The 25,977-nt window shown below is 36.7% G+C and overlaps 1 protein-coding gene and 1 non-coding gene across 2 annotated transcripts in view; both read left to right on the top strand.

Moving 5' to 3' along the window:
• The window catches only part of UNC13C (unc-13 homolog C), a 638,789-nt gene that overhangs the window by 25,942 nt on the left and 586,870 nt on the right, over positions 1-25,977 (top strand). The window contains exon 6 of the mRNA XM_032481154.1: positions 849-956. The gene's annotated coding sequence lies outside the window, so the exon portion shown is untranslated. The remainder of the gene's footprint in view (positions 1-848; positions 957-25,977) is intronic.
• Positions 1,392-1,464, top strand: TRNAT-GGU. The gene has a single exon. It is a non-coding gene; the product is annotated as a tRNA-Thr (tRNA).

The following is a 25,977-nucleotide window of genomic DNA, read 5'->3' as shown; positions in this document are numbered from 1 at the left end:
TAGAAATGAGAAAACCATAATTGGGAATGTGGTAACTACAATGAGTTGCAAGAGAATAAACATGAGATGTAAAGAAAAAAAAAAAAGGACATTAAATTAATCTGGCCTGCCAAAGGTGGAGCCGAAGTTTGAATACAGTCAATCAAACACCAGAACCTGCATGTTATACTGTAGGTGGAGACCTGTGACATACAAGAAAAGGTTATTAGTTTAGAAAAATTTGAGGAACTGTAATGTCAGAGTATTAAAAGAAATATTAATCTGGATTTTTAAAAATTACCTGTTAATTGTCTACATTCCCCCACTAGAAGGAAAACAGGAAAACACCACAGGAGAAAAGGAGCTTGTCTCTCTTTCACATTGACTACCAAGTGCCTAGAGAATGTTTACTATGTATCAAGTAGGTGCTCCATAACTGTTTATGGAAGGAAGTAAGGAAGAAAGGAATTACAAAGGATCTGTTAAAATTACAAAAAATCTCTTAGGCATTACCCTCATTTTATCAAATGTAATTTAAGTTCCTTATGTGTAGATAGAGTTCTTTTCTTTTCCCTTCAGTTAGTCTAGCATTGTGTATAGTAGGTGTTTAATAAGTAACTATTGATTGATTGAAGAGTGTCCAAAAAATTAATGAAAAACTTTGAAATGCACACCTTTTCAAGTGATCTCTGCCTTGCAATATTGTTGGCAATTTTAGTTGTAGAAAATTAATGATAATACAAATGATTTTATCTATAGAAATGAAAATTAGTTGTGTCTGGTGAAATGTAATTGATTATTGACCCATTCTGTTTCAGCATTCCTTACCTGACTGTATATGTGTATTATTTGAATTCTTTTTTGAACAGGTTATAGAAACATACTGGTTCTCTCATTAACTAGAATATGATTCAGCCATAAAAAAGAATGAAATTTTGCCATTTGCAACAACGTGGATGGACTCAGAAGATATTAAGGTAAGTGAAATAAGTCATAAAGAAAATACTATATGATATCACTTATATGTGGAATCTAAAAACAAAACAAACTAGTAAAATTTGAAAAAAAGAAAAAGACAAATATAGAGAACAAACTAGTAGTTACCAGTGATGGGGGGGCAAGAAAGGGGTAGAAGATTAAGAGGCATAAACTACTGTGTATAAAGCAAATAAGCTACTGTACAGCACAGTGAATATAGGCAATTTTTCATAATGACTAAGTGGAGTATAACCTTTAAAAACTGAATCACTATGTTGTATACTGGAAACTTATGTATAGTATTGTACACCAACTATATTTCATAAAAATAATTCTTTAAATTAATGAATTAGATAAAATCCTAGGTACAGGATCATTTTATATCTGTATGAAAGCCATGATTATACCCTCTTTTAAAAACTATCCTGAGGGGAGAGGGTATAGCTCAAGTGGTAGAGCACATGCTTGGTGTGCATGAGGTCCTGGGTTCAATCCCCAGTATCTTCATTTAAAAAAAAAGAAAGAAAGAAAAGAAATGGGCATTGGTGGTATTTGTGGTATCTCTGGAGCCAATCATTCAATTATGAAGCCACCCTGAGTATTTTGTCTTTGGGGTTAAGCATTGTGTTTTCTTCCCAGTTGAGGCACAACTTCCCTTTAAAATTATCAACTTTTTCACAGCTTTTAAAGTGGGGGTTAGGTAAAAATTTATACTGCCTTACTAGACCTGTTAGGACTGTCTGTCCCCCAGATGTCACCCTGATGTCTTAGGATCCATAGAAAACAAAAGAGCTTGTCTTTCTTTCATAAGTAAGTTAGTTTTGATAGTGGATTATATAAACTTGGTATTTTATGTCTTAAGGTAGGGGCTGACGCAGGCAGGATTGGGGATAGAACTCAGGACTTCATGCTTGTCCGTATTCCTGCCTGAGGCCCCTTTCCATTATTACATTGAGACTTATTCTCTCTTCTTAGGATATGCCTTTTTTAAAAAAAAATACTTTTGAAAGTAAAATATGGTCTTTCACAAATAAGCCTAGGATACATGGTCATATTCTGGATCGTGTAAGATCCTCTTAATTCTAGAGCAACATCCGTTTAGACATCCATGGTGACAGTCTTTGATTGAGGACAGAGACTCTCTCTTTGATCAAATGTTAGTCACTAGAAGAGTCATCCAGGTCTTGTCCTTGGGCCTTGTCTGTGGCCTGTTGAGTCCAGCTGTAGCAAGAATCCTGCGAACTCAGTTTAGCGAGAATCCCCCACCCACCCTTGATATCTGATCACCCTGACCTTCCTTCAGCAAGAATCTTGTTAAGTTAGTTTTGCAAGAGTTCCACTACACTTGATGTCTCTTGGCTAATTTTCCATCCACTGGTCTTCTCACTCTGCTTCTTGGCTATGAACTTCCATTTGTCTTTGATGTATTTGGAGTTGAGCCCAACTTCTCTCCCCTATTGTGATAATCTTAACAGCTATTGCAATAGTCCTGAATAAAGTCTTATCATGCTAACCTATGTCAGAATAATTTTTCTTAAACAATTATAGACAGTTTCACAATTAAATCAGAATATTGGGCCATCTCACAAATAAAACAGTAGGTGTTTTGCATTCATTAGTCTCTGTTCTTATTGACAATACTTCCCATTGTCCAAAATTAGCAGCCCTTCATTATGCTTCAATTTCCTCTCCTTTTAAGGATTCATCTAGTGTAAGCTTTAATTGCTGTGTGTGTATTTGTGTGTATGCTCTAGAATGAGAAACCGGGATTGGCTTCCTCATCAGTGGTTTTCCACCATCTTCCAAAATTTGTACTTTCATACTTCAGTTGTTTTACATGAATTTTCTGGCTTTCCAAGGCAAATGATAACCAAAGATAACAAGTAATGTATTTGTTTATTATAGTTCATTCATTAAGAAAAAGGAAGTAAGGAAGAGAGCCAAGATTTCTGTAGCATTGACTATATCAGGTACTTGTGATATGTGATTAAATTAGATGTTGGTTAAATTCTCTTGACTTTTTTGAGATCTGATTTAGATTGATATAAAACCCCATCCCGGGCATAGTAAGGAATGCCCTCTGTCTGAGGATTCTCGATCGGGAGAGAGTCTGGGGTGCTCTCCTCTTTTCAGCACTTCTGGCTCCATTCTCCTGAATTCTTGATCTCACTTGGATCTTTCTTCCTATGAATTCTCTTCACTCTGCTCTCTAAAGATTTTATATGGAACAGAAAAAAAATGTCCTGTGTGTCCATCCCAACACTGGTCTTCCAGAGATTCAGAAAGTGTAATTAATTTGCTTAGAACACAGTGAAGGAGCAGGAACAAAATTTTAAGTTTGCCTCCAAAACCCATTTAAATTCACTTTTTAATTTCCAAAATGTTTTACAGCTACATACGGTGGGCAGGGAACTAAAGTTAAATCAATTTGACTTAGAGTGATTTAGTAAAACATCTGAAATGGTAAAAATTTCTAAATTTTTATTTGAGGGGGAAAACTTGTACTTTTAGAGCAATTATTTTTACTCAATATCTATTAATTGGGGTTTTTTTTTTGTCATAGGTTATGTTACAGTTAATTATATATAAAATTATCTAACATTCAAACGTGCAAAGTAACTATGTGGTCCCTAATTCTCTGAATTGATTACAGTCTCTCTTCCAATTACTATACCAGAGTGAGCCACTAGGTGTCAGTTTAACACAGAAATTATCTAAAAAGGCCCTTAGGAAAAAGTGAACTCACTTTCAAGGTAGCTAGACACTCTATTTTGCCTTCTCAAGTACATTGTGTGAATTTTGTGTCCACTCAGCTCTAAGTATCCATCTGCCTGAGGAAATATTAAAATTATTTTACTGAAGTAAAATTATTTTACCACCTAGAGAAATGTAGTAGATGTTTTCTGTTGTTCAAAGTAGGGTTATTCCTGACAGATTGAATGAAAAACAAAGTTTTTTTGAGTAACAATAAAAAAGACAGTATCCTTAGGAGTAAACCTAACAAAAATGTGCAAAAAGCATATGAGGAAAACATTATAGTAGTCTTGAAAGACACAGCAATGGACTTGAGCAAATTAAAAGACATTTCTTCCTTTTGGACAGGATGTGTCAACGACATGTAGACATCAACACATCCATTTAATGCTATCCCAACTGAAATACTCCCCACGTTTTTCTAGAGCAAAGCAAACTAATTCAAAGGTTCATATGAAAAAATAAAATTACGGTTATAATTACGAAAATCCTGTTTAAAAAAAAGAACAATGAGGGGACCTAACAGTACCAGATAATAAAATATACTATAAAGCCTCTATAATTAAAACATCAAGATCCTGTTGATAGTAGGTAGACTAATAGAGAGAGTATCAAATCCAGAAATAGACTATATATAGAAGTAAATTACATAATATCCTCAACTTATTTATAACAAGAGAAATGCAAATTAAAATAATATTATTTTCATCTATCAAAAAGTAAACAGTTTGTTAGTAAGAGTGTAGAGAAACACTCATACTGCTGGTGGTAATTGCAAAATGATGTAACCCTTATAAAAAGGAACTTGTCAATATTTAGTAAAACCACATATTCATGTATACTTTGACCCACATAATCTTACTTCTAGGAATCCACCCTGAAGGCACATCTTTACTAATATGAAACAAAATATGCACATGGTTATTCACCCCAGTATTATTTACAAGGGCAGAAATTGGAAACAACCTTAATGCCCATCCATAGGGAATAATTGAATAAACTATGGCATAACTGCTCAATGGAGTTATTTACAGACAAAAATTAAATGAGGAAGATCTCTCAAAACTGACGTGAAGTGTTTCCAGCCATGTTGTTACCTTGTATAAAAGGGTATATCTAGCATGCTAACTTTTGTATAAGAAAGAAGAGAAAATAAAAATACACTTACGTCAGTAAAAAGGAAAAGAAATACATGAATTATAAACTAGAAATTCTTAAAAATGGTTACCTAAATAAGGCTGGGAACAGGATGAAAATGAAACTCCTCTTTGATTCTTTTTTCGTAGTTTTGGTCTTTTGACCAAATTTTTACAAAATAACCGATTTGGATTCTAAAAATATTAATATTATGAAAGACAAAAATGCTGGCGAACTATTTCAGCTTAAAGGAGACTAAAGAACTTTTTTCAAAGTGCATAAATTATAAACAAAAGCTATTCACTTTTGACTTACACACTTGAATTAAACTTTAAAAGGTATGAAAAATTGTAACTTACAGTGCCTCCAGAGAACACTTTAAAGAGCATCAGTAACCTTTCTCTGTCCCACGTCATTTTATTGATACTTTTGACTATATCAATTCTATATTAAAGTTAGAAAGCGTGGATAATAACCTTCCAATAAGACAAAAACAAAAACAAAAACAAGCTTTGCTATTTTGAGTGTGAGATGTCAGTTGTCTTCTTTTCAAATTTGGTCTCAAACACTTGAAATTCCATACAGCATTCCCCCCTTATGCATGGGGAGTGCGCCCCAAGACCCCAAGTGGATGCCTGAAACTGCTGATAGTGCCAAATTCTATATATGCTACATTGTTTCCTATACTTACAAACACCTATGATAAAGTTTAATTTATAAATTAGGCGCAGTAAGAGATTAACTACAATAACCAATAATAAAATACAATAATTATAACAATATACTGTACTAAAAGCTATGTGAATGTGATCTCTCTCCTTACTCAGCTTCTTCAGCTCTGCCAGAAATATGGAGACACAGACTCTCCAGTAGTTTTTTATTTTTCCATCCAAACCTAACCCTGAGTCTGTGTAACTGTCCCTTACTTGCAGTAAATGGCTGTTGTCACTTGTTTCAGGGGATCCCTTGCTGAAGGTCTTCGTATAGGCTTCATACTTTCTTGCAATTTCTGTACAATTCATAGTAACTATAAAATAGGTCTCTTTTTAGTTTTCAGTTGTCTAACCTATAAAATTAAATTTAAGAAAAATTTGGTTCTTAATCAATCATATTAGGACCCAAAAAGGAAAACCATAACTCTATTGAAAGGTTCAAATTATATATTAACATTTATTACAATAAATTAACATGTATACAAGTAAAGTAAATAATACAGGTAAAGGGAACGATAGAATTAACCTACATGTACCCATCACCCAACAATATTAATTTTCAACTCCTGTCTAATCTTGTTTTATATATACTGACCATCACGTCACGTCCTCTGAATTATTTTGAAGCAAAACACAGACATCACATTATTTGTAGATTGGATTATACATTATTAGGATCTTTATACTTGTTCAGATTATTATAACATGGGTACACCTAAGATACTAGTATTAATACACCTCAGCAAGATAAAATAATGCATTGCATTTGTATAGTTCTTTAGTTTATCAAACTTCACTAGTGCCTTGTGGCATATATCACATGAACTTGACAGTTTCCCAAAACCTAGATAATTTTCTGATGAGGCCCTTGGCTATAATAACAAGTACAATTTTTTTTCATTGTATGATAAAATGTGTCAGTTTTGGAACATCTGCATAGCTTCATGAACCAGTATTTTACAAATGACCATTGTATGATATTACAAAGTCCTGCAAGAGTAAAGGACCTGTTCAAAGTATAAGAGGGACCAATGGATTTTAACAAAGTGGAGTATGAAAAGTTCACTGATATGGCTTCATATTTCATATAGGAACTAGCCAAAAAAAAAAAAAACCCCTGCCATCTGTTGCATTCTGGTATACTGTCAAAGAAGGATATCCATAATTATCAGAAAGGCTATTAAGATACTACTGCCTTTTCCAACTATATTTCTGTGTGAGGCTAATTTTTTCTTTTACATACTTCAACCAAAACAATCTGTTAAAACAGATTCGATTCAGAAGCAGATATGAGAATGTAGTTGTCTTCTACTAAGCTTGACATTAAGGAGTTTTCAAAATTGTAAAACAATGTCACAATTTTTCCCACTACTTTTTGAAAATATAGGTGATTGTCAAAAACTATTTTTAATGTTAAAATGTATTGATTTATTATCATTATTTTAAAGTAAATAACAAATATTTTTAAATTCTCAATTTATTTTCTAGTATGGTAAATATTGATAGATATAACCCGTATAAAGAAAAGTTCTCTTTGGTCCTCAAGTCCACTGAGAGATTGCTAAGACAAAAGAAATCTCCTCTTTTTATATACCAAAGTTGATACAGTCTAGTACATACATGTTTTTGAGATAAACAATAATTAGTCCTCAAGTAAGAGAGCTTGACAACATTGTTTATTACACGTAGTTCATTCTAACCGTACTTGGTAATTGGAGTGGCTATCTGTGGTATCGAATTGGTTTTATCCCTGGGAAAACCGAACTTGTCATATCATTATGACAGGAGGTAGTTTTGCAACTTGAAGCCAAGTGCACAGGGATGTTAGGTCCCAACTCTCTCACAGAAACTGGGAGGTAGGGGTGCTTTCTCACCTTGATGTTAACATTTCAAAAAGGTGGCTCCAGGTCCTTGAGCAGGACATTCCTAGATTGTAAAGCTGACAAAATGCTAATCTGTTCTTCAAAGGGATTTATGTGCATTTCAAAGAGAATAGAGAGTACTTACAATGGTAAGTTTTCTAAAGTAAGTGCTCAAAGGAAAAGGAGGAAAAAAGGGAAATCTCTTCCTTTACTTTCAACAGAGAGAAGGAAGCCTCTTATTTATAATTTGTGTTTGTCCTTACGGTGTCTGCTGTCTGGTTACTTCATGCAGATGTCTCTGGTAATTGAGTGGGGTGGGGTGGGAAGGACAGGGAGCACTCCTCTCTACTCCCGTCTCACAACCCCTGCCTTTTTTTCTCTTCAGTTTGCCTTTTTCTCATGTTTCTGAATGTTTCACTTTGCACTTGTTGGCCAAGCCATGACCTGAGAGTGACGAGTGCTCTGCAAGTGAAGATGGTTCCTTTGTGTTAGTTCTTCAAGATTCCGGAGTGCTGAGAGGTCTGGGGACAGCTTTCTCAACTTCCTCCTTCTTGGTCTCAGGTTTACAAGTCCCAGGTCAACCTCTGCTTAATAAATACCAGGTCCATAAAGGAAGAAAATGTCCCTTTAATCATTATCCAAATTATTTGTTTTTTTTTTTTTCTCCATTTACAAAATTAATCTGTTACAGGTTTTATTTAAAACTTTTTTGCTACATCTAGCACATTTCAGGTTTGGGCCAATAGAAGTTATGGTTCAGATAATCACTTTAGTGAGTGTGTCTGGAGAAGCTTTCTCCTCTTGCCCCCTGTGATGCTGCACATGCTTGTTTTCCTCCTGCTTCACTGGCTACCACTTGTTGGTCTTGTGAGTGTTAAGTATCGTCAGTCATAACAGTAAACAAAGAATGCTGTGGCCATCCAGCCATCAGCCGCTACCACCACCCCCCTGACAGTGAGCAGAGGGAACTTAGGATGCAGACAAATAGGAAGCCCAGCCTCTGCAGCCTCCCCCAACCACGCCCCTTGAGGGAACTCAGGATGTGGAAGAACAGGACACTGGCCCTAGATAGCTACGTGCATATCAAAGGAATGAGTTCAGTGAGGCCAGACCTTTGCACCTTCCCATACATAGAAAAGTGCTAAATTCTTTAATTTTAGATATCTGTTTTTTTTTTTAATTGACAGTAATCTTTTGATGTTCCAACTACCTGGTCCTTGTTGCAAAAACTCCTATGTATCCTGGCTTCTACCTTGCCACTTTGGAACAGTCTCTTAGATCTGAGAGGCTGTGTCCTGGGCTCTAGTCCTCAGGTAGTCTGCCAAGTAAAACATAACTCTCAGCTTTTGGGTTGTGCGTTTTATTTCAGTTGGCAGTGTCCTCACAGGCTCTTCCTTCTCCACTTGACTCCCACGTGAAGGGGAGCATCTCGATGGAGTTAAAAGTTCTCTCTTTGTTCACTACTACTCCTTAGGTTGTTTCTTCTAGTTCCATAGATTTAATACCATCTGATATTTATGAATCTAAACTTCTGTCTTCAGCTTTGACCTCTCCTATCAGTTCCAAACTTTTATATCCAACAGCTCACTTGAAAGCTCAACTAAATAGCTGATAAGCAACTCACAATTAATATGTAGAAATAGAATTCTTGATGTGTCCTGGTTCTACCCTCTCTTCAGTCTTCTTAATTCAGTAATGATATCATTATACATTCAGTTGCCCAATCAAAACACAAAAGCAGACAAAACCCCAGGGGTCATTCCACTGACTTACATGGCTCACATCAAACCCATTAGGAAGTTCTGTTGATTCTACTTCTAAGGTACATTTTGTATCCAATTCCTCTCTCAAATCTTAAAGCCACCACCCCAGTCTATACTACCATCATTTCTCAGAAAAGGGGAGAAACTACCTTTTGACCAGTCTCTCTGCTCTCATTCTTTAACCTGTTCCCCTATACATCAACCACCATAATCATTTAAGAATGTGAATCTTACTACTTTGATTATCTTATGATAAAATTTTAAGACATTTCCATTGCACTTAGAATTAAATTAAAAATCTTTACTGAAATGCTTTTCATACTTCTTGTTCAGATGCCCCTGAATATTCTTAAATGGACAACTAAATTTTGGAGAAAAAAATCCTTTCGTTTAAAAATGTAAATATTTTAAAATAAAAAGACTACAAAGTTCTCCTAAATATATTCAATTGATTATTAAATGTTGAATATAAATGTTAAATATTAATGTAACAAGCAAAATTATTTTATAAAATCATCCTTCAGTGTGATGCATAGGACTTTCTTCCTTAATTAGATCCTGTTTCTGTAGATTAGTATTTTTGTAGCTCGAATAAGACATGGGTCAAAGTTCAGCTTTAGTTCTTTCCCTACTGTGCACTTTAGGATTCTTTTTGTGTAGCCACATTTCAATCTTATGGATTGTTCAGATATGCCTTAATAAGTGTGGTAGAGAGAGATGAACCCTAAAGAATTATCACAAATGGTCCATGATTAAAAGTATTAATTTATAATTATGCATTTGATGGAACAAGCACACCTTATCAACATCCAAGAGGGAGGAATCCACTTTAATTGACCAAAGCTGGTTTTCTATAGTTTAGAACATGTAATTTGGGAATATTTTGTTCCATACCCATACTTAAGTGGCTGTTAAAGAGTGCAATTCAGTCAACATAGAAAATAACAGCAAAAAGAAGAGAAAGTATCGTTATTAACTATGTACTGGTAAAAGATGTACCATTTATAGGAGAATCTATAACATATTTTTCTTAACTTAAATATAATAAATGAGTCATGAAAATACCTAAAATAGTGGATAAGTGGCTGAGTGACACTACGCAGGAGGCTTTCCTCCAAGTTAAATAGTAAGTATGGCTTTACCATATTCAGTGATCTTTGAGCAACAGTTAATGAGATGTTATCTTTTCCAACTCTGAACAAATATTTAAGAATTTTTGAAACTTCTATCTTATTTCTAATACATGTATATTTTTCTTTATGATATAATATTGATATGTTATAATGTAAACTTAAAAAACTCTTTGACTTCCTCCTCAAGATTGTGCCAAGCATGCAGTGGAGACAGACAACCTCATGGACAGTAGCAGTGCTTAATATCACTTTGGCTGTATTACCAGAACTTAACCAAAATATGGCTCTCCTTAGATGCATAACCAAACTAGGTCTTCTATGAAATGGAACTTACAGTCACTAATTCTTAGAGTTACAACATATACAGATTTCAGTGTTCTCTTTTCTCTGCATATTTCTTTCTAAAAAGGCTTATAGTTCTTTTCAATTGATACCATGATACCTTGTTTAAGTTTTCCTTTCTTGTTTAATTTTTCAGTATCTCTTTCAGAAAATCTCAACACTTAAAAATACAGACTTTAAAAAAAATCCAGACTTTTTAAATGATGTATTTCTCCCAGAAAACTTTTTAAAAATTTAAATAGAATTGCATAATAATGTCACAAAGATAAAATGGCCCTTTCAACATTAATTTTTTTTCAACCCACATACCATGCCACTGTAGTTTTCTTTTTCTAGTCTTAATTTTTTTGAAAGTCATGATTCAGATTGCAGAGGCAGTCACAGCAGGCTGCCTTTCCAAGGTATGGGTCAGTCCTTCAGGACATACGCAGTTGCCTGTTCTCGAAAAACAATCTCAGCAAGAAATGGGCAATGGAATTTTATTCTTGCGAGGCAGAATTCTGTAAAACAGGTTGTAATTTTAGGGTATACTTTGTAGAGCACCTTGAATTTAGTTTATTGATCCTTTAATATTACTTTATTTTTCTACACAGTGAACAAGAAAAAAGGAGAATTTATTTTTTGTTTTAATTGTAAAAGTACAACATGCTTATCATATAAAAAGTGAGGAAGTAGAAGGAGTAGCACACTGTATGTTCAGCAGTCTGTGTATGGTTTGGAGCACAGATTTAGAGTCCAGTTGACTAGGTTCAGATCCCAGCTGTGCCGTCAAACAGCTGTATGACCTTGGAAATGTGACTTGACTTGTCTGTGCTTCAGTTTCTTAAGTTGTAAAGTGGAGATGATGCTAATAGCCGCTATACCACAGAGTTGCTGTGAGATGAACTGAAGTCATCCAGCTAAGCCACCTGGCTCCAGGAAGTATTCAGTAAGAATTAGCTAACATCATCCAAGGTGACCACTGTTGATGATTTGCTGTTACGCTTTTTTCTCATGTATTTTTAACATTTGTTATAATATATGTATGTGTATATGTGTATCCTACTTTTTAAAATTAATTTTTAATATTTTATGACTACAAAATTGTTACATAATCTTTGTAGGAAAAAATGCAGATTAACACATTGGCTTAAAAATACTGTGATATATGATCATGGAAACCATTTGAAATGCTTTTCCTGGAGTGTCTTAGGACACTGGTATAAACAGCAGAGGGCAGCCCTCCCATCTGTGAGAATATAACTCTAAAAATTGGATGCTTGTCCCAAGGGAAATTAGACATCCCTCCCCATAATGCGTCTTCAGAGGGTACTTATAATGGGGCCTTATGCTGGCTGCCTCAGTGATAGATTGTGACTTACAGTCAGTGTCTCTAAAGGAAATGGCTCCATTTACCACCCCACCAGTTGCTATCTTGTTTCACTCGGGATAGTATTCCCAAAAGACTCCTGGAGCAGGAAAGAAGTTCTAACATTTTGTGGAATGATAATATCAGAAGGCTACTATCTTAGTTGTTTCAGTAACAAAATACCACAGGCCAGGTGGCGTAAGTAAAACCATTTATTTATTACAGTTTCGGAGGCTGGAAAATCCAGGATCAAGGTACTGGCCAATTCATTTTCTGGTGAGAGCTCTCCTCTGGGCTGGCAGATGGCCACCTACCTTGCTGTGTCCTCACAGAGTAGCAAGAAGGGAGGGGAGGAAGAGAGGGGAGAGGGAGAGAGGAAGTAAGGGGTGGGGGAAGCCGAGGAGGCAGACAGAGGAAGGGGTCTGTCTGGAGAAGTCTCTTGCTCAGTCACACATGGGAGAAGGGGCAAAGGGAGGGAGGGAGAGAGGGAGAGGGAAGGGGAAGACAGAGATCTTTCTTTTCTTATGAAACCACATTCCTGTCATATTAGGGCTCCACCCTTATGACCTCATTTAACCTTAATTACCTCCTAAAGACTATCTCCAGATACAATTAAATTGAGGTTAGGATTTCAACATATGAAGGGCTTCAACTACCACATGCTGTTGGGTATAGTGTAGGCATAGGAGCACAGAGGCAGCCAAAACAAAGTCCCTGCTTTCATGGATTTTAAAGCCTGTATGGCTCTCCAACAGTAAACAGACAGAATAACATGATACCAGTTAGTAGCCCTTACTGTGGAGAAATAATAAGGGTAGGAGGAGAGAGAGCAATTTAGATGAATGTATGTTCCATTCAGGATAGGGTGGTTAAGGAAGTTTTCTTGGATGACGGGGGCATTTGAATAGGGACTTGAATAACTGAGGGAGAGAGGTATGTGACTACGTAGAAAAAGAGCATTCCAGGCACCAGGTAGAAGTTGTTGAAGTGGGAGCATGCTTGAAATATTTGTGGAGTAGCAAGCAGACCAGAGTGGAGTAAAGTAGGGGAAGGAATGGTGGAAAACATAATTGAGGAGAAAGAGCCTGGGGCCAGATCATGCAAGGCTGTGGAGCATGATGACTGACTTTCACTTGCTGGGTTGGCAGCTGTGTTGAGAGGAGGAGATAGCAGGCCAGTGTGGAGACAGGAGGCATTGTGACAGCGCACTACAGCAGTCATCTGTCCGGTCTAGAAGACTCATCTCTGCATCACTGTGACGTGACGCCGGATTCCTGCTTCCTGACCTTTGCTCTGATCTCTCGCTTGGCGTTGTACCACTGCTCTCTGCACTTACTTACTCTTTCGTGATCCAGCTCCTGTCATTGATTTCATTCACTTCCAACATATTTTATACTCGGAAAAGCATTGCAGGTGACCTCTCTTCACATCTTTTAAATAGTTTAACGTTCCTGGATTCTGCCAACTAAATACGTTATTCTGAGAATAATTTCCTAAATGCGTATGATTCTACTGCACTAAAGTAACACTTTTCTTACCTGGAGATTTCTAACTCCAAAGCCTTCACTAAATGGAATGCTGAAAAGAAACACCTCTGGGCTGCTGGAAAAAGCTCTGCAAATCCGTGCCCTAAAGTCCGCATGTTTTCTCCTTACAGCCTCATCTCCACAAATGACCAGTAGAAGAGATACTGATAAATGACCATGTGTTACTGAACCAACTTGGGTCCACTCGCTTGTGTGCAGTAAAGCCAGTCTACTGACACGAGGTTGTGGTGAGGCAAAGTACAGCGTTTATTGCAGGCACCGAACAAGGAGACAGGTGGCTAATGCTCAAAAGATTCAAACTCCCTAGTGGTTCAGGGAAAAGTTTTTAAAGGATGGTGAGGGACTGACTTGTAGGGTGTGTGATCAGCTCATGGACACTCTTCTGATTGGTTAGTAGTGAGGTCATCCGGAGTCAATACCATCTACCTTCTGGTTCCAACTGGTCTGGGTCTACGTGCTTTTGGTCAGCATACAGTTAACTTCTTTCACCTGGTGGGCATTTCAGTCTCTGCCAAACATCTCAAAGGATATGACTCAGGATAATATCTACAGCACCTGAGGAGTAACTAAGTCTTTGACTTTGTTTAGTGGCCAAACTATTATTTTGTCCTGCTTAACTGTTTTCCTTTGTTTCTACATTTCTCACTTGTCTGATCAAATTTATTCTTTAGAACTCAGGGAAAGCCTAGGAGGCTAAAGTTTTTCTACAAACAGGAGACAGGCAGAGGATGGGATCTGCTTGCTCAGTCACATGTGGTGCTCTGTGTCAGGGTGTCTCCCTCCTTTCTTGTTTCTGGGGTTCTTACTTATTTTTGTCTCTGAGCTTGAAAAAGAATTTGTCTTTCCTCATCTGGCAGGATGGACTGCTCAGCTCACTCAGTTTGATGTAGGGTGAAGTCACTTCCCCAATGTGTAAACCACTGCATCAGGAGGAGATACTGGGGACACCTGAAGGACATTCTGACCGAGGGAGCAAGGGTATCTCTGACATTTTTTAAAGTTTAGAAGTGAGAGGTCCTGGAATGGCCCCAGTGGACAAGTTAGAAAGCATTTCAAACTCTAAGGTTTCTCTTATTCTCCTTTACTTCTCTTTCTTTCCACTGGCCTCCTTCCTCTTTGTCTCTTTTCCATCTTCCTGCCTGGGGAAGGGAGGGCTCATTTTGTGTAGCATCCTATTAATCAGTCTATTTTTTTAAGAACTAGAGATGAATATAGTGAAAAAATGCTTAGAAGTGTCTTAGGAGTGCCTGCTAAAGTATTACTCTTTATATCGGTGACTGCATAACATTTAAGTTTAGCATCTTTTTTTTAATGTTGCAGCCTTAGCACCTAAATTAATCAAGATTAACGAGCTGGCCTTGCAAATAATGAGCAGTGTCTGAAGGACAGTGGGATAGGCTCTTAATGAATGCCAGTTGAATTCAATCTCAATAATTATCTGTCCTGTTAAATGAATAGGAGTCCTGAGAAAGGCAACTTATCTGGCTCATAACTACAACAGCTGTGAGGGGTTAGGAAGGCCCTTTGTGGACTCCCTAAAGACAGTAAAATGGGCATTTTATGCAGATTTCCAGTAGGCCTCTGGACTCTGGCAGATCTAGCTTGAAACCTGCTACTACCAGTTATCAGTTGCAGGAGGCATAATTTCTGATATCTCAATTTTCTTCTTTATAAAACAGTAATAATGATTGACTCCCTTAGACTTTGACAAGAGAGGCCTGTGTCCTGGGCGTGGCGCCCCGTGTTCCTGCCCCGACCCCGTGCTCTGTTCTGACTGCGCTGCTTGGCTTGGCACGTGTGAAGAGTTAGCAGGGCCAGACCCCGCCCTGCAGACTAACTCCCAACATCCAGAACCCCAGAATTTCACGTTTATATGACTCTGAGCCTGCTTTCAGAGCCTGCCTGAGGGGGCTGAGGAGGGGCTGCTTGAGGGATGGCTGGGTAGGAACAGAGCTTGCATGTTCTGCTAGAAGGCAGGCCACAGATGGGCGGCTCAGGATCTTGTGCACAGATGGGTGGAGCCTGAGGTAAGAGGAGAAGAGGGGTGCACCTCGGACGGGGACCTTGGGTAGCCACACTACTGTGCAAAACTCCTAGGAATGAGAGAACTTGAAATTCCAGGTGATTATGACCTCTGTTTTTCAAGGTTGGGAGGGAGGAATATATTTTATATTATATTTATTTATATAGCAGATTGTTAGCTTGACTTACTATTATTTTAAAAAATATTTGTAATGTGAGGTAATTGCAGATTTACATGTAGTTGTAAGAAACAACATAGAGGGATCTCTTATTTTCTCCCAATGGTAATATTTTGCAAAACTATAGCATAGTATCACAGGCAAGCTGTTGACATATAAACAATCCACAGATCACATTCTGATTTCCCCAGTTTTGCTTGTAATCATTGGTATATCTGTGTATATTAAGTTTTATAATTTTATCACCTGTGCAGGTTCATGTATTTTTCTACCATAATCAGCACACTAAACAGTTTTACTACTACAAGAAGTCCTTGTGGATTTATTAGTTTTAAATATGTAGACATATAGAACACTCCCCAAAATGAAGGGGGCTGGTATTAACATTAAATGTTTGCCTAGGCTAAATTTAGAGTAAAGTAAAACAGCAGAAAGAAGGACTCTTCTGGAAGGAAAAACCCTTCCTGAAACAAAAGGCTTGTGTTAACCCAGTGACTCCACTGGGAGAGGTTTTTCTCCCACCTGCGTGTAGAGGGGATTGTGGGAAGGCTGTTCCTGAGACCGCTGTCTCTGATTCCCGGGACACGCTATTTCTCTATCATCTGTTGTTAAGTACTCCACATCTATATATTGTTTGCTCAACACTCCTTTTGTTCTTTATTGCTTAATATTCTGCACCTGTGAACACAAGCAATCTGACCCCGAGGCCACCCTCCTATTTTAGTAAAGCTCTTGGGCTTCCTACGAGGTCTGATTTCCACAGAGTTTGTAGGAGGGTTGAGCGCCATCCTGTTATCTTGTTAGGAACCTATAAACCTCTCAGGCTTACCCTCTAACCTGGTTACAGACTTTCAAGGCAGCCAGGCCAACTCATGTTCTACTGGGGCAGTTAACAAGGCAGAAAGGAGCTTTATTATCTGCTAATAGCGGGAGTTATTATTGAAGCACGTGAAAAAGGAGAAAGCACTATGGGTGGAGGAGATAAAAGGTAAGACCCTCGTGGAACATAATCAAATGAGAAGAGTTAGGTTACAGTCAGGATTCATGTTTGGAACATTTCCACCCCTGGCCTTCCTGCAGCTTGTCCCAGATGTTTGTGGTCCACCCTGGACTCCCTCTGATGGTTGGCAGGAGCTTCTGTTCTACCTTCCTGCACCAGAGACAGGCTGTGGGCTACCTGACAGGCTGGCTCACTCTTCAAGCTCTTCTTTTTCAGTCTTTTGGCTTCCAAATCTCTGAATTTTCAGTAGTTGGTTGACTCCTAGCAAGAGACAAGACCTAATCTGGGAATGAAGCCAGGACCCAGGGCAGCCAAAAGGCGAAAATTGGCTGTAAAAATAAACCTAGTTCTTCCTCTGGGACTCTGGGATGTTAATGATGTTATGGAGGCAAACTGTTTGTTTATTTTAGGGTCCATATTATTGATATATTTATATATGTTAGAAAAATAACTGGAACTTCAGAATTAATGTAACTGTGAACATATGTTGTAAGCAGTTGCTAAGAACATCAGTGTGGGTAACAGAGTTACGCAGGACAGAGTGGGAGAGAGCAGAGGGTACTTCTATTTACAACCAGGGTATTATCAAAGCGTATTGAGGGGGAAATGTAATTTGTTTCAGTCTTACAAACGTCTTTTGTTGCCTCAACTTTTTAAATACAAAAAGATTATTAGTAAATAAGTAAAATCATTAATTTACTATACAGAGAAAAATCACTATTAATATTTTGGCTTAGTGTATTTTATTGTACCTATATATTTACCGTAAGTTATACTTGCGAGAATTTTAAAGTAGTGTATGATAATTACAGAAATACGGAAAAATAGAAAATGGAAAGAAAATTAAACTCATCTATAATTCGGTTACTCATAACACTATTGACATTTTGGTGTACATTCTTATAAAATGTGTGTGTGTGCACACCATTTGTTGAATCATATGCAATATATACTTTAACAAAATTGAGTTACTGTATATAGTCTGTTTTATAATCTTCATTTTCTACCTTAATGATGTATCTTGAACATTTTTCCACATTCTGTAGAATATGACATTTAACAATTTAATAGTATTTCATCACACAAATGTGCTGTGGTTGACTTAGCAGTTTTCTTATTTTGGATATTTAAGTTGTTTCCAGTTTGTCATGGTAGGATAGAAAGTGGCAGGAATTCAGCATTTTGGCGTTCAGTATCAGATGGACTTGCTAAAAATGACTCCTCATTCTGTCCGTTGCTTCCAGATCCTGCTGTTTCTGGAAATTTACTGTGTCAACCATCTCCCTCTTCCTCAGTAAGGACGTGAATCTTGTCATAGGATGGTAGAGCTAAGACTGGGTGCAGCGAGGCCAGATGGACCTGGGCTCACATCTTAAACCTGCCATTTCCCAGGTCTCAAAGACTGAGTTACCTCATATTTAAAGTAGCATTATTGTAAGGATTACATGGCACAGGAGTATCTAAAATGTATATGACTATTTAGCTGATAATAGTATCATCATTTATTGGCTCTTCTTTGAGATATAATTACTGAGCATTTTCACCTGACAGGCATTGTGTTAGGTGCTAAAGATACAAAAATGAGAAAAACAAGCAGAGCCTGGCCTTGTGGCTTTTCCAGTTTAGCATGATAAAAAATCGTGAAGCAATCAAATTTTTAAAAATTCAAAATTGCAGCTATAGCAAGTGCTAGGAAGGACAGAGACCTGGTGCAGTGAGCCCTGTCATAGGGAATTTGATGTGGCCACGGAGGGCCTCTTGTGTGTGTTCTGAAAAAGGGCTGCAGGAAGATTGGTATCCACCGAAAACACTCCGCTTGCTCTAAGATTTTTTTGTCTTCTCTCCCAAATGATCAGAAACAGTATGAATGTAACTTTGCAATGATAGGCTGCAGACTAGTACCAGCAGGGAATGTCTTTAACTCTTTCCTGCCCACCACACACGGCCTTTGATCATGCTGCTTGCTAACAGCATCAGTGTGCTCACAGCCTTTCACACGTGCCTCCAGAATGGACCTTTGTAGTAGTGCTTCTTTGCCTGGGTTCCTGTTGTCTCCCACCTTCTTTACTCTGCCACCCTGGCCGTCTTTGTATTGTCAGAGCTTAGCAGGATGCCCAGCATACAGTTGGTTCTCACCACATGTGTGGCACATTGGCTTAGAAGCCAATATAATATTTCAGGGTATAGCAGACAGTACCTGCCTAGAATGATGTAGGGAAGAAGCAAGGAATTTCTGGCCCCTGCCTGTACCAGAGCCCTAAGACAATTCTGTGTGCTAAGGAAGTGGAAGGAGAATATCAAGGGGCAGCTGCTAGAAGGGATTCAGTGGAAAAGAGGGGGAGGGCTTTCCAGACGAGGGGACACGATGTACGCCACAGGTAAGAAGGATGAGCACTGTGGCCTGCAGTAGGAGCACTGAGGTATGGCAGCGCCGGGAGCAGGCGGAGACTGGGGAGAGGCTGTTGGGTGGATAAATAGGAGATGACACTGGGGAAGTAGTTGGGGCTGGGTTGGGAAATGTCTTCTGTCATTTATATTAGAAACATTAAAAAAACACACAAGCTGGAGAAGAGGGCTTAAAAAATACAATTTAAATACTGCTAATGATCTGACAGAACAGAAAAATAACACACAGGAAAACAAATCCTCTTAGCCGTGATCAGCATGCTTAAGGATCTTGAACCTGACAAGTGGTTCAGGATCTGAAACCTCCAGGTATCCTTGCTCCTGACCTTGGAATCACAGAGTTAATATCATCCTCAATGTCTGAAGTTAAATGAGCCTTTAGACCAAAGAAATATAGAATTTTCCTTTTAAAATTTTTTGGTTACTTTTCATGTTTTTATTGTAAGATAGATAAACAATAAGATTTTTATATTTTACCTCACAAATACATTCCTTATTATTAACAAGTGTCTTCATACACAAACAGATTAGAAACTATTTGTATAAAATTTCAAGTTTAAGCAAAAAAGTAAGAAATCTGTTACTGGAATAAGTAGGTACTTAGTATACTTACTTCCATTTTGTTATCTATAGATTCACATAGGTTTTATGGGAATATATTCCTACAAATAGAACTCACTTTGTTACTTCTTGTCCTGATTTCTAGAAACACATTTAGGGGCTTGTATCTAATTCTGGTCTCTGAGGATTCAGGTTTCGACACCTCACCCAGATCAGATTACATCAACCAGTGGACAATTATGTAGATTTTGCCACCAAACATTCTGCTTTGGTGCCAGGCCTGGGAAAAATAGGTATGTGAATCAGAGTCCAAGAAAACAGATTCAGATCGGGGTAATTTGAAGAGGGTTTCTTTGCATGGGAGTAATTACAAAAGTTTAAAGTTGTGAAAGTCATATCAATTTATAAGAGTTGAGTAACCCCTTTCATTCCCAGTTTTGCATATCATTGTCTATTTGGAAAATAAAATGCAAAGTACCTGTTTGCATACATCAGTTATTTTATATACAATTAAAATGAATCAAGAAGGTGAAACAAAAGACTAAAGAAAACCTATTGTAGCAGCCAGAGTGTGTTGAAATCAAATCATGGTTTTTTAATTTAGAATACATTGCTTTACCCGAGGACACAGGTCCAGAGAAAGGTAGCAAGTACTTTCTCTGTTTACTAGACACCCTCTGTCTGCTGCTGGGATGCACACTGACAGCCTCTTCTGTCCCATTTCCAGCTCTGCAGGTGTGTCTTTTATTGATTGCCTGCCCACCAAATCAGGAGCTGATCTGCCTTATTGAAAAGCCCTGTTGTTTACAATATGTTTTCATTAGTTTACTAAGTGGTGTAAACGTCTTAATTTTAAACTGCACTACGGTGCCTATCCTGCCACTTGAAATTAACTTGATCCTCGTTCTCCGCCCTGAGTCTACACATGGGCTTTTTATTGGCCAACATGAATGCTGGAATAGTTTTAGCTGCCGTTTTATGAAAGAAGTGCCAGGCAGCACCAAACTAGTCCATGGGTGGCATTTGGGGACAGCAAAAGAAGAAGGTCACAGTCTCTTCTGAAAGTTTTAATGTTTTGCTTCTGTGTCTGCATGTTTATTATAAATGGGATTAGTTTTTGTGGATAGTGTGAGGTAGGAAATCCAGATTCACTTTTTTATATGAAATTCCCCCGCCAGGACCATTTATTGAGTAGTCCACTGTTGTCCCACTGATTTGCAATGCCATCTTTGTTAGAGATCACATTTACTAATATATGTTGGTCAGATTCTGAGCTCTAGATTGTGTTCTGTTTATCTGCTTAATTTTTTTTCAATCAATGCATAACATTTAAGATGAATTACTACTAACTCTCTAAACTAATTTAGCTTAATAAATCTTGCCATTTTGTTGGGTAATGTTCTCTCTAATAAGTTTTTGGGGAATATTTTCTATTTATTTTACTGTTCTATAGAAATTTAAAATTAGCTTATAATTTTCTGTGAAAAAATTCTTGTTAGGATTTTGATTGGAATTACATAAATTTATAGTTCAATTTGGGAAGGATCAATATCTATAAATACTATCTTCCTATCTATAAGCAGAGTATGTTTATCCATTATTTGTCTTCTTTAATACTTCAGTGAAGATTTATAATTTTCTCTGTAAGATTATCACATATGTTATGCCATTCATTCATTCATTTATTATTTTCTTGGAAGGCTTACTTTTCAGACCAGCATATTTGCCAGAAAACTTTGTCATTCTTGATTTTAAAGAAGTCTTTTTTAAAAAATAATTAGTAATGATATTTACTGTAGGTTTTTATCAGGTTGAGTAAGTTCCCTTCTAGACTTACTTTGTACTATAAATAAATGTGCGATTTCATTGAATGCTTTAACTTATTTGTTGGCTGTGGCTATATCATTTTCATCTTCAAACTTAATGTTGAAAATTATACTAATTGATATACTAAAACATTCTAACATCTCTAAGATTTAAATAGCAGTTTATTTCACTCCAGAGTTGTATTTTTTCCACTACACTCTTTTATCTCTCAATGAAATGAACTCCTGTTCTAATTTTATGATGGACCCTTTTTTGTTTTCCTCACTTGTATTTAATAGATTTTATGGTACTAATGAATCTATGAAATTAGTGATATTACAAACTTAGTTTGAACTTCAACAACCTATGAATTTGGTCAAGTTACTTAATATACACATTTATTAAAAGAGATTTTTAGTTTTTACCTTGCAGAGTGGTATGGAGATTAAATGAAATAGTGTTTAGGTTGCTCACACAGCCCAAGCCAGGCATATTTGTGTATTCACATAAAGATAGTTATTTTCTTTAAGACATTTTTAGGTTGTTTTAACGAATGGCAGATTTTTTAGATGTGCAGATTGTACAATTCATATTCCTTATATCCTAATTCAGTTTATTTTCAGAAATAAAATTTCCAGGAAGGTAAGTGATTCAATAATCCTAATCTCTTTTAGAAAGAGCCTTTAGTTATATCTTGGTAATGTATAAAATCTACACTGTAAGAAACAGATACATCCCAGAATGTCTCAGCAGGGGAGCAAGGCTCATTGACTATGAGAACATAAGCTGGCTTCAGAGGAGTCAGGTCTCACAGGGTAGGGCCCAACAATAAAGATGAGGGTTTAGAATACTAATACTAGAAAGACCTAGGTAGACCGACTTCCTAGCCTATAGGGACTCGAAGGCATTGTTGCGCCATGATGTTAAGAACAAAGAAAATGCCCAGAGAAGACGTCCATAGACCCAAGGTCCAAAAACAGTAATCAGCAGTAGAGACTTCATGCTAAAATTAAAAAATTTTTTTAACTTTCCATTGACCAAATTCAAGATTGATCCTAGAATTTAGATGGAGCTGGACTTAAAAGTTTTAACTTTCACCAGTTGTCAATTTGTGTCAAAAATTGTGGAAGATGTCAAAAGACCCTAGAAAGAATATAGAGCATGAGCTAGGCAAGGCATTTCATAGGCTAATTTCTTACATTCTTCCTGGGTAGGAAGGTTGTGTCCTTTAGATAGAGAAATTGACTTCAAAACAGTGACTACCCAGTGATACAAATGCGAAAGATGAAATAGAAAGGTTAAACATGGACCACTGTTGTAGAATAGACATATGTTTTCTTTGCCTACTCAGTACCTCTCTTAAATTCATAACCCATGTGGTTTGAGTGAATCTGAACCTTCAATGAAAGAAGTAAACATGTAACCAAAGTTAGGCCAAGCAAAACATTTCACAACCTTGAAGAGACTGGTTGAGGATGAGCACGTGACATTTCTACTAAGTTTTCATATTAATGGTCGTGAAGTTATTCATAGCATTCACTTACCACTCTTTTAATACCTGTAGGGTCTCCAGTGATATCCTCTCATTTCATCACTGACATTGGTAATTTGAGTCTTCTCTCTTGATTCTTGATCAGTCTAGCTAGAGCTTTATAATCATTTTTGGATTGATTTTCTCTATTATTTTTCTGTTTTCTATTTCAGTGATTTCTGCTCTTATGTTTATTATTATTTTTCCTCCTAATTACCTTGGGTTTAATTTGCTCTTTTACCAGCTTCTTCCAAGTAGAGGCTTAGAATGTTGCTTTTAGTCCATAGCTATGTTCCTCAAATTATAGTGTGTTGGGTTTTCATTTTCATTTATTTAAATATTTTACTTGTTATTTCTTATTTAGAAATGTGTTGTTTCATTCCAGATATTTTGAGAATTTCAAGATAGTGTTATGTTTTCTTTCTTAATTTAATTGTATATGATCAGAGAATATGCTTGGTATGATTTTGTTCTTTTAAATTTACTGAAATTTGTTTTATGGATCAATATATGGTATACATTGGTGAGTATTCCATGTGGATTTGAAAAGAAAGTATATTCTGCAGTTATTGGTCAGAATGTTCAGTATGTCAATTAGGCCAAGTTGGTTCTTGGTGTTTTTCAGGTCTTATATATCTCTCTTGATTTCTCAGGTACTCTGCCCTGGAAATTTTAGCCACTTCTACTTTCCTGCAATCTGAGCCCTTTCTCTAAACTCTTTTCAGATCATTCCTTTCTATTCTGCTCTCTGGAAATTGCATCAAGGTAGAAGGTATGGGAAATTATGAGGTTTACCTCATTTCTTTTATTTCTGTCTGGCATCATAGCCCTACACTGACTGCAGTCCAATATCTGAAAATTGTGGGGTTTTTCCCCTATACTTTTCTAGTTTTCTGGTTGTTTAAGATAGTAGGTTAATTCTGAATTCTGGTACTCCTTCAGGACTGAAAGTGAAAATCAACTTGCTTGCTTTTGTTTGGGTAGCTAATGGTGAAATAGAGAAAAAGGTATTTATATATCTGAGTAAATTGCTGGAGAACTCATTAGAACTTTAAAGGACAATCTTAATAACTAATTTGCTCTACAACTCAGTGCTTGCACATATAAAGGAAAGGTAAGAATATCTGATTCAGATGAATACACATGCCAAGCACATTCAGGGCTCATGAACCTTGACTTATGCCTATGTGCTTTGACTTGGCTTATGCCTCTAACCCTCTTGAGATATGTTTATTTTTTGATAGAAACTACTTGACTGAAGTTATCTTCATAGAATTTATTCCACATCATAGTTATTTAGCAAGGGATATTTGAATCATAGCACCTTTAGGTTGTATTATTCTAAGTAATTTTGAATTTTAGATGGAAACCTGTAAACTAGGAAACACCTTTGAATTCTAAGTGAATTACTTTGATATTGCTTTTATAGTCAGTGTAACAGGCATTATTGGTAAGAGGAATTTGAACTAATTTGCATTAAAAATGAGCTGTTTCTATTTTACTTCCTTGAAGGGCAAAGAAGACAGAGAAATAGCATAGAAGAGAAAAAGAAGAAAGAGAGGTGGATAAAATAACAGAGTGGAGGCTGGAGCCCAGGTTATATACATTTTGAAAAGTTCAAATTAGTAATAAGAAGGAGAAGGAAGGGGGAGACAAGAAGACTAAGGAAGGAGAAGGTTTTGAGAAAAAAGTCTACTTAATGGTAAATGTTTGTGTTTCTGTGATGTAAATACTTCTTATAACTCAAATCCTTGATAGAGTTTGCTGGAGTGAATTTTGTAGGAATTCAGGAAGTCTGTTGGTTTCCACGTTTGCATGGTCACCAGGCAGACTAAAAATAGCATGCATGAGACAGAAATTCTCCTCTCAGCTGAATTAATATTGGGAAAAGAAGCTCAGAGTCAGATTTGCAAACATAAACTCCTAGGAGTTTTCATGAACCTGGGAGAAGATATTAAAATTTTTAAATTCCATGAAAGAGAGATTTAGCAAAATATTACTGTACATCCATTGAGCAGAATGACACTAAGTGACCTCTTTGTTAACCCCAGGCTCTGCTGCCTAATGCCAGTAATACTTGAAGAGTCACTGAGCATCTATTATTAATCTGCTGCTGCTGGCAATGGCAGTCTGCTGAGGGAAAATTATGCAGAGAAAAGATTCTGTTCCTTCCTCATGTTTTGACAAAGGATTAGGAGGAAAATTATGTGAAAAATGAAATGATTGAATAGAAATGTTATATGATAAACTAGCTTCTTGGGGGTGACACTTGCCTTATTAGACGGAAAGCATGGTCGTGAGCTGGTGTGAAGGTTTTCTTCAGTGTTACTTAAAATAATGAATGCAAAGTTATTTTTGAAACAGCTTGGTCACCCAGAATTTATTTCATTCCCAAAGGCAGTTCATAAATTAAGACTTATACTTACCATGCTGCTTTCTTAATTTGGAACATGTTAGTGTAAGAAAATGACACATATTATTTTGAGGCTTCTAATTTAGCTCTCACAGAAATGGTATTTTTATGCTCATATGAATGTTATATGTCATATTTTAATTTCTTCATTTTTGATAAGTACATCTATAATCTTGGTGGTTAGGTGGAAATTAGAGTAGGCAATATATTATCTAGTATTCTATCAATTGAAACTGTTTTATAGCATATTTACACACAGTGAAAACTGAAGATAATGTAAATCACTAAGACTTTGGCATGCATCTTGAATTATTTGCTTAGGAATATTATTAAATTCAATTGTGCTTGATTTTATTTTAGTATTATGACATGACTGATACAATTTTCAGTGATTAAAAATAACTCACAGTTGTATATAGTACATTGTCTCATTATTTTCCTCATAATGAGATTTGGAAACAGGCTCAGAAAAATAATGCTTGTCTGTGGCCTAACGGCTAACA

Source organism: Camelus ferus, chromosome 6 (assembly GCF_009834535.1).
Source record: "Camelus ferus isolate YT-003-E chromosome 6, BCGSAC_Cfer_1.0, whole genome shotgun sequence".
NCBI lineage: Eukaryota > Metazoa > Chordata > Mammalia > Artiodactyla > Camelidae > Camelus > Camelus ferus.
This window is presented reverse-complemented; position numbering and strand designations above follow the sequence as displayed.